The sequence below is a fragment of the Microcebus murinus genome, chromosome 13 (genome assembly GCF_040939455.1).
Source record: "Microcebus murinus isolate Inina chromosome 13, M.murinus_Inina_mat1.0, whole genome shotgun sequence".
Classification (NCBI taxonomy): Eukaryota; Metazoa; Chordata; class Mammalia; order Primates; family Cheirogaleidae; genus Microcebus; species Microcebus murinus.
Window position 1 is genome coordinate 28,958,671 of NC_134116.1, and position 20,614 is coordinate 28,979,284.

Here is a 20,614-nt window from a genome sequence, read left to right on the forward strand (position 1 = left end):
CATCTGCATTAGATTCTCATAAGAGAGTGAACCCTTCTATAAACACACATGGGAGGGATCTAGATTGCACTCTTTGTGAGAATCGAATGCCTGATGATCTGAGGTGGAGCTGAAGTGGTGATGTTAGCTCTGGAGAGCAGCTGCTGATACAGATTATCATTAGCAGAGAGATTTGACTACACAGAGACCATAATAAATCAATTGCTTGCAGACTCATATCAAAACCCTATCAGTGAGTGGCCAGTTACAATTAAGCTGCTTCTGGTGGTAGGCCTTATGGTGGCAAGTGAGTTGATTCACTTCAATTGTACTTCAATTGTACAGCTGAATCTGATGGCAGTCTTTAAGTAAGAACACGACATTTATTTTAGTCCACCCATGGTCCACCCATTATTTTAGTTACCACCTACACCCACACCTCTTTCCCACACTGTGCACTTGTCTCAGTCACAGTTTTGGTAAGCCCACAATCTAACTAGCAAAAATGAATAAACATCAAATGTCCCTGGAGAGCTTCTTTGAAAAGGGTAAAAGACCCAATGATGAGACAGAAGACTCTAAGACTGCCAACAAAATGAAAGCTGCATTTAAAAGAAAATACCAAGAGTTCTACTTAAGTTACAGGTTCATTGCAATAGGAGATTCACATTCTCCAAGCCTGTTTTGTATAATACGTAGTGACTAGCTATCCAACAAAGCTATAAAACCTTCAAAACGGCTTCATCACATGGAGACCAAGTATCATGCATTGAAAGACAAGCCTTTGAGTTTTTTAAAAGAAAAAAAAAACATGACTGTGAAGAATGGAAGCAATCACTGAGGGATCCGCAATCCATTTGTGAATAAACCAGGTGAATTCACTTTGTTAGTGCTAGAAGAGGATCAACTGCTTAGATCGAAAATGATGGTGGCCTTAAAAGTATGTTTGAGACAACTTCAAATCTCCATACATTCAGGATTAAAGTCAAAGTGGAATATCTTCAGATTGCCCCCAAAGCACTGAAAAGCCCCCACTTCCATTTTCAACATCCTATCTTTATGAAGCAGGGTTTTTTGGAGTGGCAGCAACCAAATTGGATTAAGGAGTAGACTTGACATGTGCAACATGCTTTGGGTGTCACTATCTCCCATCATCTCCAAATGGGACCCCTCTAGTAGAAGGAAAACAAGCTCAGGGCTCCCACTAATGCTGTGCTATGGTGAATTGTATCATTATTTTATTATATATTGCAATGTAATAATGATAGAAATAAATTGCACAATAAATGCAATGTGTGTGAATCATCCCTCCCTCCCGGTCTGTGGAAAAATTGTCTTCCATGAAACCTGTCCCTGGTGCCAAAATGGCTGAGGACTGCTGCTGTAGAGAACCCTGAATAATATAGCAGATATCTAAGACTTTCACTAGTCTCTTCTAAAACTTATATAATGACTTGCTGTGTAATCATTTCAACATGTATTTCTTTTTTTTTTATATGGTTTAAAATCCTCCAAGGTACTGAATCTGGTAAATATATTCTTATTTATTCTTAATCCCCCAGGAAAACTTTGTATTTGGTAGTTATTTGTTTCTTATTTATTTTCATAAATATTTAAAACATAAATGGACATTATAGATGGCTTATGAATTTATAGTGGGCAAGGAGATAAAAGTAAAAATAATAGCTTGATTTAGAGTTTTTGAAAATTTATTCTATTTCTTGGCATTTGGTACACTACTGCTAATTTGTAAATAGTTATGTCTTATAATTGAAATATTTGTACTATTTGTTTATAATTACTTAAGAAATAGAGATCATTTAAATATTATGATAAAATTTATTTTAAAATGTCCTACAAAATACTTTAAATATTTTTTATTAGTATTTACCTGTATATCTCAGAGTGTATGCTAAGAGGAGAAAGGAATTTCTACAAAAAAGAAAATCTGTGGATTTACCGTTTTATATATTTCTTTTTGACCAAATTTTCACAGTAAAATCATCTTTAAAACATGTTTAAACTTGTATATTGCATGCTTCTTAGTGAACCAAGGGGAGACTTAAAAAAATGTAAAGACAATCTTTACTCAAATAAGGTTATACAACATAATAAATATGTCAGTTGTTTCTAATTTATATATTTAAAGCAATCCAAATAAAAATACTGACAAGATTTTTGAAAAATAGTTTGATAAGTTACTACTAAAGATCATATGGAAAAATAAACATGCACAGATAAACACTAGGTAAGCACTTGAGCAGAGGAGAGGGATGTGAAGAGAGATGCCTTGCCATACATGAAAAAATGCAATGGATCCTATATAATTACAATGGTGTCATACTGATGCATGGGTAGACATGTAGTCCAGTGAAATTAAATATAAAGCCTGGATTGGACCCCATTACACATGGAAACCTAGTGCATTAGGAACATGTCATCTCATATCACTGGGACAAAAATGGTCTTTTGAGTAACTGACACAGGGGCAACTGGATAGACATTTGTAAAAAAAAATAATAATAACAATTATTCTTACTTCGATTAAGAATAATATCATAAACTTCATATATTCACTGTATAAATGAAGCTGTACCCCTCTTAAAGGGAAATTTGCTTGGGAATTTCTCTTTGAGCTTCATGTATGGAAATTCTTTACAATTGAATCAAAATTCACAGAAAAAAACATTATAAACATTAGTATATAAATTTTAAAGATATTATTGTAAAATGATAAACTGATAAACTTGGAAAAATATTAGAGAACCCAGTAGAAAAAAGTTAGAAATAATCTAAATGTTTGTTTATAACAATGTGGTTATAAATATACTATATTTTATCCATATAAGAGCACAAATAAGAAAAAGGTTCTATGAACTAACATGGATTAGTTTCCAAGATATATTGTAAGATACATTGTTAATTACCAGAAAATAAGCCAAGTATTAAAAAGTATATATAGCATGCTATTACCTATGTAAGAATGTAGGAGATATAAAAACATATACACCTATTTTTCTATTTGTGTAGAAAGAAATACAATAAGCAAAACCAGAAAGTAACGAGATTAAGCAGTTCTAGGCAGGGGTGGGAAAAGGAGAAATGAATGTGAGAATGGAACAAGGTAGAAGGAATGAGCAGCTAGTGACACACTGTGAGTATAATATTTTATTAATTCTACTGCTTAGAACAAAAGCAATGTTTCACATAGTCAAAACTAAGTCAAATCAGAATACAAAGAGTTACAAACCTAACAACATCACACATAACTAACATAATGACTCTGAAAAGTGGAGAGGAAAAGAACCAAACTTAGCAGGTTTGGAACACAATATTTTTCTATATTTTGTAAGGCTGAAGATAAAAAGAATTGCAGACAAATGTAATACTCTGTACATTCATTTTTTCAGGGTTATGGATTGGCATAACTACCCAAATTACTTTATTCTAAAATTCAGTAAAATAATAAATACATTATAGATAAGAGACACATTTCTCACAGTTAGAATGATTTTTTCTAAACATTGATCACAATATGTCATATTAAACACTCAATGTCTCAGTTTTCTCCTCAATAAAAGACAATGAATTGGTACTTCATTCATTAAATATGAAATTATGTCAGACACTTACAATTTCATTTAATTTGTGATAATTATATGCATAACACTATATTAACTATCATATCAATAAAATTAATAACATCTAGTTATTATATCCACTATTTTCAAAAGAATCTAAAATTTGGAGAGGTTAAATAGTTTATTTATGATATGGTCCTGGTTCCTGAACTCAAGTACATATGATTTCAAGGCCTATATCATCACATCCATAAAATGTTACCTGGCAATATAGATAACTGGAAGAAACATTGAAATTACTAGAATGTTCAAATAACCAAATAGGTGTTGAGTCAAATAGCATTTGGAAGTTTCTAAAAATATTTTATACAAGTCTGTAATTTTTGTAGAATTCATTCAGATAGCATATATTAGTACTGATTGACTGCAGAATATATGCATAAAATGACTTTGGTTTTTGTTACTTTATACATTGTTATCAATAATTTATTAGTAAAATATTAGTAGATATATCATTCAATGATTTAAACTTCCATAGTAAAAAATGAAAATAAGCATATATGATACCTGTCGGTAACCTACTTGAATAGAAAGTTAAGAATAACAAAATTGCACATGAGATAATTATTCTTCAGTGGTAACATAAATTACTGCATTCTGGAACTAGTGTGACATTATATTAAAAACAATAATACAGTTTGATTAACTAATGTCAACCTTTAATATAGCTATACAAAATTACTGGAAAACAGACAGCTAATCTCACAAAGGATTTTAAGCAATTTAAAAAGACTCAATCTGATGAAAACAAAATAGATGACATATCAATCAGTGTCCAGCCAGGAAAGAAATAACTCTACATTATTTCAATCAGAAGTAATTTAATACATAGGTGTGATTGCACACATGCACACACACAAATAATCAGAGCTGAAAATAGCATGAGGATGACGATGAATATAGATATTACCCAGGCTAAGAAACTACTACTACCCCTAGAGATGGAAGACATGGAATATGGGATTGTTATTTGATCGTAGAAGCCAGGTTGTGGTAGGCATTATGATTTGAGGCCACTTTCTTCTTCAATTAATTTAATTCATTACTCCATTTGAAAACACTGTTGGTAGACACCACTATTTGTCCTATGGATTATCCGTCCCTCTGCTAAGGAGAGTCTGATCACCTAAGATCACATTCCTTCCTGGGTAGCTCGTGTCTGATCACCAATGTTGGAGTATAAAAAGAGCTGACCACATTGGCCCTGACAGGGCACTTCTGAAGAGATTCTATCTCTAGAACTATCTCTGAGGAAGGCTGAGGCTGTTGCTGGGCCTGCAATGCAGGCTACTTGCTTCCTCCTATTTTCCCCCTCTTCTTCCACAAATGTTTATCCCAAGAAAATTCTGCACGATAAAGAATAGCAAATTGCATGCAAAAATTCACCTAGGAATTGGCTTCCTAGAGAAAGCAATCTGTGACAGTTGTTACTGGGGACAATTTTAAAAAGAAGGCTATAGTGTGGAATACTTCACAGTCTGGTTAACAATGAGGGCCCCATCCATGGTAGCACATCTTACACAAGGGGCATACAACAAGTAACACTTACACTGCTGTTCGTATGCATAATGATATACACTGATGGAAAAAAATTAATTAACTTATGTGGATAAATTTGAGAACTATGGAGGACAAAAAATATAAAAATAATGTACTTAATGGCTGTTGCTAAGATTAACTGGGCCCTGGAAGAATATTAAATGTAATGGAAATCTAAGTCAGATGAACTGCTAATTGAATGCTAAGTGTACAACCAGATTCTTTCCAAGTGGTTCACATTGCTTTCATTTCCTACAATAAAAGGGGGAAAATACCAGAGGACCAGACCCAGGACTTAAGCAACAGAGTAGCCAAGCTCCAAAAAGTATTAAACTCCCAACCAGAGGAGGTCTGTTCTGTGAATTTCAGGACCTGATTACAAAAGTATAAAACATTGACAAATAATGTGAGATGGACATCTAGGCTAATGATCCCCAAACTGTTAAGCACCAGATTTTCATGAAACCGCTGAGCCTGCAGAAGTGTACTGATCCTCATTTTTAAGAGCTAGTGCATTTTTCTTTTTCCTGTCTTGAAGCTGACACAGAGGTTTCTTCTCTTCTAAACAGATACTATGTCCCCCACTTCCCACGTACCTCAGATTCTGTTCTTATGTCCTCATCTTGGAAGGATATCTGTGATTAAGATTAACCAACAGTATAACCAAGCCAGTGATGTGCTGGGGTCTCATAAGGTAAAGGAGTAAATCTCCAACGAAGCTGTAGGGTCTAGCTGGCATGTATCAGCAGGAGCCAGGAGAATACATTTGAGTTTGATAAGGTGGGTCTGGGTACCATAATGGATCGCGTATCGAATTAGGAGCACATTTCTAGAACATGTGATTTAAAATCCTGTAAAGGACCACATGCCATTGTGCAAACTTGCTACGAAGATTGCTCCTAGATGTATTAAAAAAGTGATAACCAATACTAAATATTGTTGATATATCGGAATCGTTGTGACAGATAGTGGAATGAGTATTTTAAATTCTCAGATAAATGGACATAGTAGAATAGATACATTATGTAAAGCTGGAAAATACAATAAGTGATTATGTTACATTAGAAGAAACAGGGAATACATGATAAGACAAAAAAGAATGCATTGGTAAGATTGCATGGCAGCTTTCTTTTATAGACAAAGAATGATGATACAGGAAGTTGTTATAGGAACTATGCTCACTGATAGCTGTGAGGATATTGATTTTGTCCTTATGATAGACTAATACATTAGTCTGCCACAGTTTCATGGATGCTAGCAGAAGGCAAGAGTCTCCTGGATCAGAGACAAATTCATACTTACAACAAAAGCAGTAGTCATAGTAACATTAAAGTTATTGTCAAGCAGAGCGAGTTGGCTCTTTGTCTGGAGGGATATATGACCTCACTTCTCAGAAATACTAGCTTCATAAACAATCCTGAGAAATGGCCAAAATGAATGAGTAGTTACAGTCTTGCATTCTTAACAATTTCAACAATAGATGTAGAAGTGTAAGGGCTCCCTGCTGGACTCCTTCCAAATAATCAATGTGGATGGCAAGTCTCCAAAACAATAGATTCCAGGTGTATGCAATTACCTTAATAAGTGGCAACTGGCAAGGTCAGACCATTAGGTGGGGGCCTGATCCTCAGAGATTTATAAAGACAATACAGAGCTGGTCAAGATGGATAGCCCCATTCCTCTTAGTTATTTCCTTTTACTAGTAAAATATCCTGGACCAAGGCAACAAACAAGCATAGGAAAAGTCTAAAAGTTGGAAAAAGTTGGCAGACTACCCAGAGACCTTGTGCTTTGAGGAATGACTCTGCAATTGGTCCTTGATTTCCCTACTGCCTCCTATATATCTCAGATAAGGCATTGTTGGAGCCTTGATTCCAGAAACTCCAATAGGCAATGACAAATAAAAGCTCTGACTCTACAGCCAAATGATTGGGAAACGGGTGGCCTAACAAAACAGAAAATCTTTTTGATAATACTTGCTATACTCTAGCCAAGCAATGAGAATTAAACCATCCTCTTCCTTCCCCCATAGTTTCAACAAGGATGAGTAGGGGGCTGTATATCCACCTCACTCCCCCATATCCCATGAATGGATATCTGTCTAGGATTTTAAAGCTATCGTCACAAAATTATATTAGTAAGAATTATGAATTCTCTTGAATCAAATGAATTTAAAAAAATGAAAAATCTTGGAAAAGATATATAAAAGTTATAGAAAAAGGACCATAGGCAGATTTTTGAGCTGAAAAATACAATGATAACAGCAGTCAAAAAATTTGGATGGGCTCAATAGTAGAGTGGAGATGCCAGAGAACAGACTCTATGAACTCAGTGAACTTGAGGTCAGGTCAATTGAATTTGCCCAATCTGAACAATACAGAGAAAACAAAGTAAAAATAAATAAATAAATAAATGTACAATATCTGGGAGAAAGAATGTGGGGTTGAAAAAATATTTAAAGAAATAATGGTTGAAAAATCCCCAAATTTAATGAAAGACTTATATCTACAGATTTAAGAATCTGAATTCTAAGTAAGATAAACCTGAAAGAAAAAACATGGCAAGGGGCACGTTAATTTTTAGGGCATAATAATTAGCCCTAAAAAATAATAATAAATAATAAACTTGGAAGCAGAGAGAAATGTCAAATTACTTATAGGTAAAAAATATTTTCAATCAGTGTAATTTTCCCCTGACACTATGTACCTCAAAAGATAATAGCATAGTATACTTCAAGTGCTGAAAGAAAAGTATCTAGTAAAACTATACTTCAGAAATAAAGACAAAATAAAACATTGTCAGATGCAGGAAAACTAACAAAATTTGTCACTAACCTTAAAAAATAGCTAAATGAAGTTCTATAAACATAAAGAAAATGATAAAAAAAAGGCTTAGAACTTTAGAAAAGGAAGACTATTAGAATCAGGAAAAATTACGGTAAATATAGCATAATGTTCTCATGAGTTTATTAAATTATATTAGATGGTTGAAATAAAATTCACAAGAATACGTTGTGTACAATGTATGCCAAGGAAATTCTTAAAATAATTGGGAAAGGTGAAGGGACCTAAACAGAAGAAAAATTTTTATATTTACTCTACTTGGAAAAAACAGCAGTATCAGTAGATCATGTTAAGTTAGTTATGGACACTGCAATATTTAAAACAACCATTAAGAAAAGTATACAAAGAAACAACTTTAAAAACTGCAAGTAAATCAAAAAGAAATCTAAAATAATTTTCAAACAACCTGCAGAAAGGCAAAACACACACACAAACACACACACACACACACACACACAACAGAGAAACAAAGAGATGAAAAAACAAGGAAATAAATAGAAAAATAATAAAGATAAAAGAAGATGGTATCTTCAGGTGCAGTGTATATGGGCAGTCAACAAAGGTTCTATTTGTCAAAATAAATAAAAAATGAATTATCTGGAGGATAAGTGTAGTCAACTCAATAATATGTCATAACCCCTTATCAAGATTTTGGACCTGAGCTGGTTTTTGGACTCAGAAAATACTGACTGAAGAAAAATCCAGATCCCCAGGAGGAAGAATCTTGTAACATGACAGTAAATGTTAATGTATTAATTTCCATAGTTGTTCTTCAAAGGGACCTGTAGCCATTTTTCTAGGGAAATAGATTTAAACACTCCAAGAACAATTGAACAAAAGTCCCAAGTCTACTTTGTTTCCCCAGGACTCCAAAGCATTACCAAGGTCTTGTGCAAACTTAGGGCTCAGAGGTGTCAGGTAATAAATACAGACCTGACCAATGTCCAACTCACAGAGGCTCCTCCACATGTGAAGATATACTCTCGTCATTTTCACTAGTCATTGAATAAATAAAAATACCTTGTTGTCAATAAGCCCTTCCCCAATGGGCTTATGTCGTAAGAGCTATCCTAGTGTGCGTGGCCAAGTGGATACCTCTGAATCTGTCCCCCTACTTTACCTGAGACAGAATATCAAAAACAGTATCACAACATTTATAGGGACTTTACCAGAAATTTATGTCACTATTAAAAGCAAAGTACTCACAGCTAGTGTTCTCTGAAATAGCTCCATTAATTCACCAGTTTGGACCTTGCAAAAATTAGATGGATCCTTGAAAATCTTAGTAGACTACTGAAAATTAAACAAACTAGTAGCCCACTTGCAATTATTTTTCCACCTGTGCTATCATTGCTACAGCAGAAAATGATAGTGCATCATAACTTGTAGAATTTATACAAAGTCCCAATAAGAGAGTTATAATACAGCACTATGATATTCTGGAGCAAGGCCATGGTATCTGCCACGGAGATACCATATTTTTGAGGGAAAAACAACACCAAAAACCAAACCAAACAAACAAACAAACAAAAAAAACCCAACAAATATAAAAAACTGCTAGTGAGCTACTTGGTCCTGATAGTAATAACCTGTCCATGATGAACCTAGAAATGATCTTATCATAATTGTTCACCATGAGTTGGGTTTTTTTACGAGCCACCATGGTCATATGACCATGTGGACCCAACAAAAACCATGTAGAATATGGTAGTGGTATATCCAGGATATAGTAGAAGTGAGAGCAGAGGGCATAAGAAATCTTCATGAGAAGTGACTCCAGAAGTTCATGTCATCATCTACCACTGCTGTACCAGTAACATGTAATCAGTAACATGTACTAGTAACATGTATCAGTAACCAGCCTCACCCTGACATCATACCTATGTGACAGATGACAGATGTGACAGATGTGTGACAGATGTCTTAGCCGAGTCAGGGGTCTGGAAGAAAAGAGATTGGAGGATTTAGGACAATAAATTGTATGCTAGAGATATACAGATTGTTCAATAAAGGGTGATGCTTACTATCAAATATTAATATTCATATAGTACACAACAATGAAGAGGATCTAAACAAAAAGAAACATTCAAAATGACTCAGCTAGTTGACATCAGTCAGCCTGGTCATCAGTCAGTGCAGTGCTGGTACGATGGGCACATGAGCAATGTGGCAATGATGGCAGAGATGGAGGCCCCCAGGCTGTTCTAGCTACAACTGCTGCTGCATGTCCAAGTAGCCAAAAATGGGGACCAATACTGGGTCCCAGATACAGAATTATCCTTTGAAGAAATCATAACTTATTATATTAGAGTATCTAACAAAGTGAGCTAGTGATTCATTACGGCAGGGGTAGACACAGAGTATAGATACAGGTTTATCCTTTCCTGCACACAAGGCCTCAGCCAAGACAACTATCTAAAGCCTATTGAGTACTTGATCCACTAACATGTGGTAACACTTACCGTCATATTTGTCCAGTTCTCACTTTACAGCAAAGATGTGTAAAAGTGTCTGCATGACTTTGAGATTCAAAACACTATATAAAAGTCATTGGCCTAATAGATTGTGCACAAAGGATGCACCAGCTTAGAGGCAATGATGTAGTATCCTTCAGGACAGACTGTACAGTATTATAGATACATTTATATATATGTAGATGTATATATGCACACACACACACACACACACACACACACACCTCTTTATAGTGTTATTTTTTCAGTAGGAACCATTGAGTCCAAGAACCAAAGAGTTGGAAACAAGAGTAGCTCAACTTATCAACAATTCCAATATGCTGTCTCTCACTTACCACAACTCTGAGCTTCTTAAATGTAAAAGACATGGCTCCCAAAGGGGGAACACTACTTCCAGAGGATACAGAAAGAGAGCTATTAAATCATATGCTGCCATTGCCACCTGGGCATTTCCCATTCCTTGCGCCAAGAGAACAAGTGAGGAGTCACCAACCAAGCTAGGGAATTGATCCTAATCATCAGGAGGAAATAAGGCCGCAGTTATTCAGTAGAAGGAGTGAGGCTATCTGGCACCCAGGTGATTCTCTGAGGCACCTCTGGGTTTTCACTTGCCTACATTACATAGACAGATGCAAAAACATACTGAATGGATCCTAAGAAGGGCATGGTGGGAGGGGCTCAATTCTCTCAGAGATGAAGATTTTGGTTACATTTCTAGGTAATCCATTGGCATCAGCTGATTTTCTTACTGATGATGGAGGAATGATGAGTATCATCTGTGGCCCTAAGACCAGCTGTAGTATTTGGGTTAGGAGTTCAACCCAATATCATTCATTTCCAACACCTTTTTCCAGAAAGATAAATTTATGAGAATACTGGAGAAGCTGGCCCAAGTTTGAGCTGTGCTGAACATGGATGCACTGCTCTTTGATGAAGGGCATGCTCCAATGGGACAGTCTTCAGTTGTCAGCCCTTCTGTAATTTCCTCTAGTGCTTTCTTTCCCAAAGACACACTTCTCCCTCACAAACCAATATCCAATAAATGAAGTCAGAGTGTAAAAATAGCTACTTCAATCCACTCAGGCTAGCACTGACACGTCCTTACAGCTCCAGATCTCCCTATGATGTCTGGTAAGACTATTACTGGGGTCATATTGCAGTTCATCTTCTCTACCCATTTGTGCTTCTTTTCTCTCCCTTCCACAGGCATTGTTAGCAAGAGTACTTTACACAATAAACAGTAATAACCTGCATAGTAAACTCCATCCTAAGTCTGCTTTCCAGGAAATAAATTACATGGGTTGTCCAGGAGGAGCTAGAAATATGATGGAGACTACCCCATGGGACTTGGGATCATGGAGGGCAGAGCTATCTGACAGCAACTAGATTCTGAAAGATACATCCTAGGCTTTCCCTTCTCCTAGTTCTCCAATCTCCTTCTAAGAGCTTGATTACCAGAATTTAGCCAGAAGTCAAAGCTATCTGTGGCCAAGCTATCTTGTACAAGATAGCTTGAGAAATCATGCTGCCCTGAGGAGACCAGAAGAAGACAAAGTTATCTATCCTGAAAGCAAAATGGCCAATGGCTGGCTTTGCCAATAGGTGATATGACAAATCCTCAATTTACATAACATGAAATTTTTGGTCTTCTTGAAGTAGAATAAAAATTTTAAAAAACTCTTTTAAAATATAAATCCCTATTCTCAAAATCTGTTTTAAAGAAATAGTAAATATTCTAGTGTTCATTTTTATATTTTTTCTTATGTCTCCATATTTTGTCTTATTTTACTCAGCAAAATCAGAAGCTTCATATCAGTTTTAAAATTTTTATCTATTTGTCCACACATGTATCTGCCTATCTACCTATGATCTATTTTAATTTTTGAGAAAATAAAAATTGTATAATGGCTGCTACTGTTGCAGGTGAGCCCTATGAGAGTAAGTAGGAAGTGGCTGTCAATGTCTGATTGATACTAGGGGTTAAGATGATAGCTGTACGTAAGGATTACCAGTTGTATGCATAAAGGGAGAGCACAGCAAAACCACCGGGCAAAATATACTCAGCACCTAAGAAAATGCTATTCCTAAACTCACAATAAATTAAAAATATTTCTTTTTGTAAGATTCCTAACATGGAAAGGGTAGAAGAATAATATAACTGACATTGTCAGCTAAAATCCCTACTCTTGCATATGATCAGAAACACTTTTTGTTGTCTATTTCAGGAATATATAACTTATAAATAAACTCCCTTCAGTATATTTACTGAATTTTCTTAATAAAAAGAAAATAATATGAAAAACCTAATCGATGTATTTTATACTTGTCTTTGATTTTTCAGTAACTTAATTATTGCATATTTTAAAGAAATTAATTTATTACATGAGATGCCACATAACTAATAATTTAATAACTTAAGGTTATAAACTACAATGGAATGTTTTAGATACTAATTTTAATAATTTAAATAATCACAATATTGGAGTTCATGCTTTGGCTTAAATGGAGTAATCAAATCACCCAAAAATATTTAAAAATAGTGTATTCGAGTGGTAAAAGTATAAAGCTTTGCATGACTACATTTGTAATCAAAACATTTTTGTAAGTAATACAAAACTGTCTTAAAAATTTCTCTTAACTGCATTTTAAATCAATTATTAAATATATTGCCCTTAACAGAGTTGCAATATACAGTAAGTACTCTGCAGTGTGTTCAAATTTTGGATCAGTTAAAGTATGATATAATTCTTATGGTTTTGAGATAAAGTTATTTTTTAAAGAAATATGGCAAATTTTTCATTTTCAGTTTAAATTTTCAAAATTTAAACTTTAAGATAAGTTGGTTGAGACACCCAGATGAAAGAATCTATATCTTGAGGATGTGTGACTAATGGTTACCTTTTCTTTTTTAGTGTTGTCTGAATATCTTTTTTTTTCTTTATTATTTTTTTTATAATTTTATTTTTTTTCTCAAATTCTGTGGGTACAAATATTGTTAGGGTTACATATCTTGCCCCTGCCCCCCCTCCCCACCCCGCTCTGCCAGAGCTTCAAGCGTGTCCAGTCTTCAAGTGGTGCACCCTGCATCCACTATGAAAGTGCGTACCTTCCCCTTCTCCCCCCTTCCGCCTGTTCACCTCCCATTAACAATTTTTTTTTTTTTAGACATTTTGGTTACAGCGTGTTTCTTTGCCTCTCCCTAAAAAGGGATAGATGAAATCCTTTCCCCCCTACAATGCTCATCACATCCTTAAGATGTGGGCCTCAACCCCAGATCCCTGTTGAACACTACAATTATTTGAACACCATAGTTTTAGGCTGTCAGTACCAATTTGATGGCGAGTAGATGTGTAGCCCATGTTCCGTCTTGTGTTGTCTCACTTTGTATTACAGGCTTAAGCTTAATCCAAGATAGCATGAACAGTGCTAGTTCACTAATCGTTTCTTAGGATTGAGTAATATTCCATTGTGAGTATATACCACATTTTAGTTATCCGTTCATGAATTGACGGGCACTTGGGTAGTTTCCATGACCGTGCAATGGTGAATTGTGCTGCCATAAACATTTGGGTGCAGATGTCTTTATAATAGAGTGACTTATGTTCTTTTGGGTAGATGCCCAACAATGCTATTGCTAGGTCAAATGGTATTTCTATTTCTAGTTGTTTGAAATATCTCCAAATTCTTTTCCACAAAGGTTGCACTAATTTTCAGTGCAGTGTAAGAATGTTCTTGTCTCTCGGCATCTTTGCCAGTATTTGTTGTTTTGGGATTTCTTGATACAGGCCATCTCACTGGGGTTAGGTGGTATCTCATTGTGGTTTTCATTTGCATTTCTCTAATGATTAGAGATGTTGAACATTTTTTTATATGTTTGCTGCACTCAGTGGTTGGCGTAATGGTTATCTTTCATCTCATTAATCTTCAGATGAAATTTAGTCATTCACTAAAACTCTGATTTACAGCACATATGAATTCGTCTGTGGAGCCAGGAAGTCAAAATTACATTAGGGGCAGGCAACTACAAATAAAATATACTGACCTTCGCGTATGAAGATGACATTCTTGACGTACCTTGAATTAAAGTGCACAATTATCTTTTTCTGTAGAAAAGATAGTTGTGTTTTAAATTTTCTAGTTTCCTTTTCTGTATTCTGAGGTAGGTATGATTTTTTCCCCCCACGCAATTTATCTATCTATACTATCTATGACAGTACCTATTATACTGTCATTAATATTTAAAATTCTAGGTTGTTTTTTACATTTCAAAATTTTTATGTATGTAATACAGAAAATACTGAGATAATACAAAATATTAATAGGCTTGAATAAATATAAATGCAATACTCTTGAAATGCATCTGGAAAATGATGTATTACCAGAGTGTAAGTAAGTTAATTTACATACTAGTTCACATATTATTTTATACTATTTAAAAATTGATGTACTATTTATTTTTCCTTCAAGTGTTTGAATATGAGCTACTTAATTTCAAGAGCATCTCTCTCCTATAGGCTCACATTTTGGAAAATTCTGCTTTGCATAAACCTAATTGGTTGATAAGAGTAAAACTTGAAATTTTGTTCATACTTTCCAAACAATTTTAGTACTCTAAGACAGATAATTCAATCCAATTAAAGTTATCAAAATTCTACATAGGGCGCCTTTATTTTTAGACACTAGAAAATATAATTCAGGCACTGAAAGCATCACTTACTATCATTTATTTTGAAATAAAAAATAAAGTTTAAAATATACAGGCACTAGAAAGCATTTTTCTTACCAAAATTGTGTCTTATATCCCTAATGCTTTCAAAGAGTATATTTTTTTTGTAAAAAACAAAATGCTCTCATTAACACTTTTCCAATTTTCAATCGCTAGGCAACAAGTACCATCAGACACTATCAAGTACATGCAAATATCAAATGTGATCCTGTTTTTAAAAATCAGAAGAAAAATCTGTGCAGTAATTATTTTGATAAAAATGCCATATTATTGTATCTTAATGTTATCAGCTCAATAAGGATTATCGGAAGAAAGCAATGTGAGTACCTCACTGCTTTTTTCTTCTTACAAGCTCTATTCTCTTTTCTAATTCTTATTGCCCTCCCCACATACAGACTTTGGATAAAACTTATAGTTTTCATGGATCTATTATTATATTTTATGTCAATGATATTGTGTTACATATCTTATCTTTTCGAGCCAGCCATTTGTTCATAAGAACAGTCTCTGTACATCTAATTACATCTAACTTATTTCTGATTGTTGCATAATTTTTCCACAGTATATATCAACTACATTTTGCTCCTCCAGTCATCTCTTCATAGGTATCTAGGGTACTTTGACTATTTAGTACCAAAAGTCACAATATGAATATCTTTATGGATATCTACTAATTAAATGTATTAGAATTACACTAAGAAGTTAATCTAAGAGTAGGAAACTACTGTAAAAATATACTATTATTCTTTATTCATACTATATAAAACCAGGAATCATCAAAATTAAGAATTATTTAACCTAAGAAAGTTAAAAAATATATACTCAAAATGAAAGAAGAAAACAAAGTATATTCAGAGATGAGTTGAAAACTTTAAAAATTTAAATCAATCTATAAGTAATATCTTCAAATATATATGAATATAATATCATAAGAAAATATCATAAGAAAATAAGTTCTTAAAAATTTAACATGATACTTATGTACAAAAATCAGAAAGTTTGAACATAATTTGAGAAAGACAGAGAATGAGAGAGTGATAAGAAGAAATGGAAGTATAAAAGGGAATCACTCATGAATATTAAGATAATCAAAGCAAAACCAAAAATGTCTTTGGTTCATGAACAAAAAGTTTTATAAGAAAGGACAGATTAGACATATATTTAGTACATGCACATATAAACAATTTTTATGCACATATTTTAAGCTGACATATGAAAAATGAAAAACCATAAATAATGTGTACAGTTTTAGAGTTTATTGGTGATTCTAGCCTAAATAATTTGTATAATAGTTAACAAATGGAGATTTTCTTTTTAATCCTGTATTTCTTCTATATGGATAGATCATTTTTTATTTTAAGGGAGTGCATTTCCTATTACACAATTGATTTCAGTATTTATCAATATCTATGTATCCATTTGAGGCCATATCCCATGTACGTGGTAAGTCCTAACTGCTTCTCTACTGCTGTAATCCCAGTCCAGATAATACAACCCCTCACCTACATTTTTGGAATGTGCCCATCTGGCATACTTGCTGATGTCCTTCCTCTCCTGTGAGTTTGTCTTCATAATGCATCCAAAATGATCTGCTGAAAAACTGAAGTCAGATCATGTCTTTTCTCTGAATTCCTACACTATTTTCATTTTTCAGTGGAAATAAAATCCAAAGTACTTGAATAGATTAAGGTTTCCACGTGACTTTCCCACCTTCACTTTTATGGTTTCATCTACTAACGCTCTATCTTGATAATTAATATATCAACCACTATAGTCTCTTCACTAGGTACCAATCGGTTTCTCTCCTTTAAAGTTATCATTATTATTATTGTAGTATTCACCCTTTCCCTATATCCTCATGTTTCTTACACTCTCTTTTTACATATGTTAGCATACTGACCATAGTTCCCTTTACCCTGCCCTAGCCTTTACTACTCCCGCACCCTGTTCATTTTTCCTTGTAGCATATATTACTGAGTGGTATAGGTTAAAGTGTGTGTATGTAATTCTCCTGTTTCCACCACTAGAATCCCTGTAAGGAATACAGTGGTTTTGTGGACTGCTGTATTCTCAGGACCTATAACATATACTCTTCCAACAAAATAAAAGATTAAGCTTTTAAGGTGCTATAAAATGTGAAGTAGAATTAGTTTAATTCCCTACCCTAGGAATATCACAGAAACGAAGTAAACTAAATAAAGAAAGGATGTACTAACATCTGCTATTGAATTGATTCTAATTATACTAATGAAACTTGATATTGTCATTTTCTACCACACAGATAATTGTATAATAGCTTATTTGCATATGAACATATATGGGTGTACATTAATGCAAATAACAATCCAAAGAAGAGTCACCTGCATGTAAATTATTGTGACCAATTAATTGCATAAGACTATATAAGAAGAATTTCAAAACTCCTCTTAAAATTAATTTCTTGCAGTAAAAAACAGAGGATGTTAATGCAGCATTCTGTTGCTGAGTGTCTAGCTCGGAATTACAGACATTCATTGTGTGAACAGCTTTAGCTTAATATGGAATAATGAGGATCTTTTAGAAAACAGAAACTGCTAAATATTCAATAGATATTTGTTCACATCTAGTTGAAAGGTAAAGTTGAAAGGAATGATGTTTAATAGACTCTGACAAGTATTTAGAATAAAAGCATGTCATGAATTACATTACAACCGTGGAAATGCTTACCACTGATAGATTGAATATAAAATTCTCTTTATCCCTATTGATTGACAAAAGCAACAGTAAACACATTTCATATAAAATCTACCTTGACTCATCGATTTGAAACATTTCTCATCTGCTGAAATTTGACCTTTGCTAAACGTAGTGATAGATCTAAGCTTGGTATTTTCCTTCTTCCTCCTCCTTATTTTTTTTATTCTTCTTCCTTTTCCTCCTCCTCCTCTTCTTCTTTTTCCTTTTCCTTCTAATCCTTCTCCTTCTCCTCTTCCTCCTCTCCATCCTCCTCTTCTCCTTCTCTTTTAAAATTTATACTTTCCCAATGTAACATGTAAGAATAAATGGGAAAAAAAATCAAAGAATTGGCAGAAAGAGACTAAGGAAAAATATTAATCTTTATTTTCATAAAATCTTTGAATTCTATTTGATACTAACTTGTGATGTATGCTATGGGGTGTTTTCAAAAGTCAATCATGTTTTAATTTACTTATATGGCAAAATGAAGGATTTTATCATTTAGACCATTTCAAAAACATGTATTACTGTTAAATGAGATAGAAGCTTTAAGACATAATGTGAATATTCTGTACTATTTGGGAATACTCAATTTTGTTATAAACAATAAGAAAAAATGGGAAGAGTAGAACTCATAAGAAAAGTTAAACACAGATAACAGGCAATCTATTTGCTTATGAAATATAGGGCATTAATAAGATATATTAAGTATACATAAAGGGTGAGTAAATGGCATAAAAGACTTAGATTCTATCAGATGAGTTAAATGTATAATAAGTTAAATGTAAGAAACAACAAAGCTAAGAGCAATAGATAGATAATTTGATGGAATAAACAAAAGTATCACTTTTAGATATAAATACATAAGAAAAAAAAACAAGTCATGATTATAGTACTTCTGGGCTGACAGCTACATCTCCCCTAAATTGGCTAGCCATTGGTGACACTCAGTATGGTCCCATTCCGCCCATATGTGCTCAGCCCCAAAAATATAGATAAAACTCATAACTGTTCAACAGGATAATTGGCAGGCTACAGCTATTGGCAAGACATATTTTCACCTATTTTTATGTATCATTTCAATATAAGATGTGTGTGTGTGTGTCATTGGCCCAGGCATCTTCCATCTGTTGAGGTCCCTGTGCTCAAACCTCAACTCTGGTCCTTATAACCAAACCATCTGTGGAGAATGTGACAGTGGGAGTATAAAGGAGGAGGCAAGTAGATAATAGGTAGATAGATCACATATGAATGTTGAATAACTTAGGATTCAGACACTGTGATCCTTCTACCAATGTGTACCTTATCATAGGTATACTTACCTACCTAGCATCTCTCACCTTGCTTTTCTTGGTGCATTTCAAATTTCTCTGGTAATGTGTGTGTGTGTTTTTTTTTATTTTTTATTTTTTTTATTTTAGCATATTATGAGGAAACAAATACTTAGGTTACATTTATTGCCTTTGCCCCACCTGAGTCAGAGCTTCAAGAGTGTCCCCAGACACACCTTAAGTTGGTCTGTGAGTATTTCTGTTGCATGACATCTTGTATAGTTCACCTGGTATTATATTGAGAGGCTACCACTTCATCAAGGTAATGCCCTATAGGACAAAGCACTGCTGCCCTTAAACCCTAGCAAAAGGACAAAATGCATTGGCCCACTTTTTTGGACCCTTATTGGATCCCATTTCCATGTATATCTCTCTCCACAAGCCAAAAGAATGTTCCCACTAAGAGCTCATGCCTCCATTTTGTATATTATGCAGTGGGTGCCTGAGATTGAAATTCTGAATTCAAATGAATCTAAGACTAATACTAGTGTCTGCATGGGCCCTTACCCTAGTTTTATTTTCATAAACAGTGGCCCAAATGACTTGTTTTCAAAATAGATGAACAAAATTTGGTCATATGGAGAACTGTGTCCATCTGCATGTGCTCAAAGTCCCTCAAAGTGTAGGAGGGAGCCAGTGAAGAAAGTGAAGGCCAGGGCTGGCACTGTTTATGGTGCTATATTTAAGCCTCTCAATAATGGTAGTCCAATATTTTCAAATTCAAACCTGGCTTCCCAGGATTTCACAAAGGTATATTTGTCAAAGTAGAAAGATAGAAAATACTTTATTTCACAATCTGTTAACTTTTAAGTCTTTAGACATATGTTATGTGGGTTGCCATTTGTGCCCACCCTTCTTGCAAGTGTTATGGCTGGGCCTGCCTTCAGGCCTTTATTTATCTATATAAAGATGGAAAACGTAATGGCATGCAAAAGCAAAATGATTTTTTGAAGCAATAGCAGAAGTTTGACTAAAATATTACCTAATTTTAAAATAATATTCTTTCTCTAGCAAATCGACTTTTTGGATTTTGGAAAACAGTGCTATCAAAATAACTGGTGCTTAAGGAAAAGCAGATTGGAATAGATAAATGAGGTAATGGAAACTTTGGGCAGTTTAACTATTAGCAATAATGTTTGCTGGCACAATTAAATGCTTTAGGGAACCTTTTTAGAACAGGGTCGATGTTGCAACAGTGCATGACTAGCCTTTATTACAGATACAATATATCAGTTAGTTGTTCAGAAATCTAACTATCACAATTCGGCCAAGCAAATCCAGGGCAAAGATTTGTTATTTATCCACTTAGATTGCTAATTGTTATGAATTTTATTAGTTACCTATTCTTTCTTACCAATTTATTCTG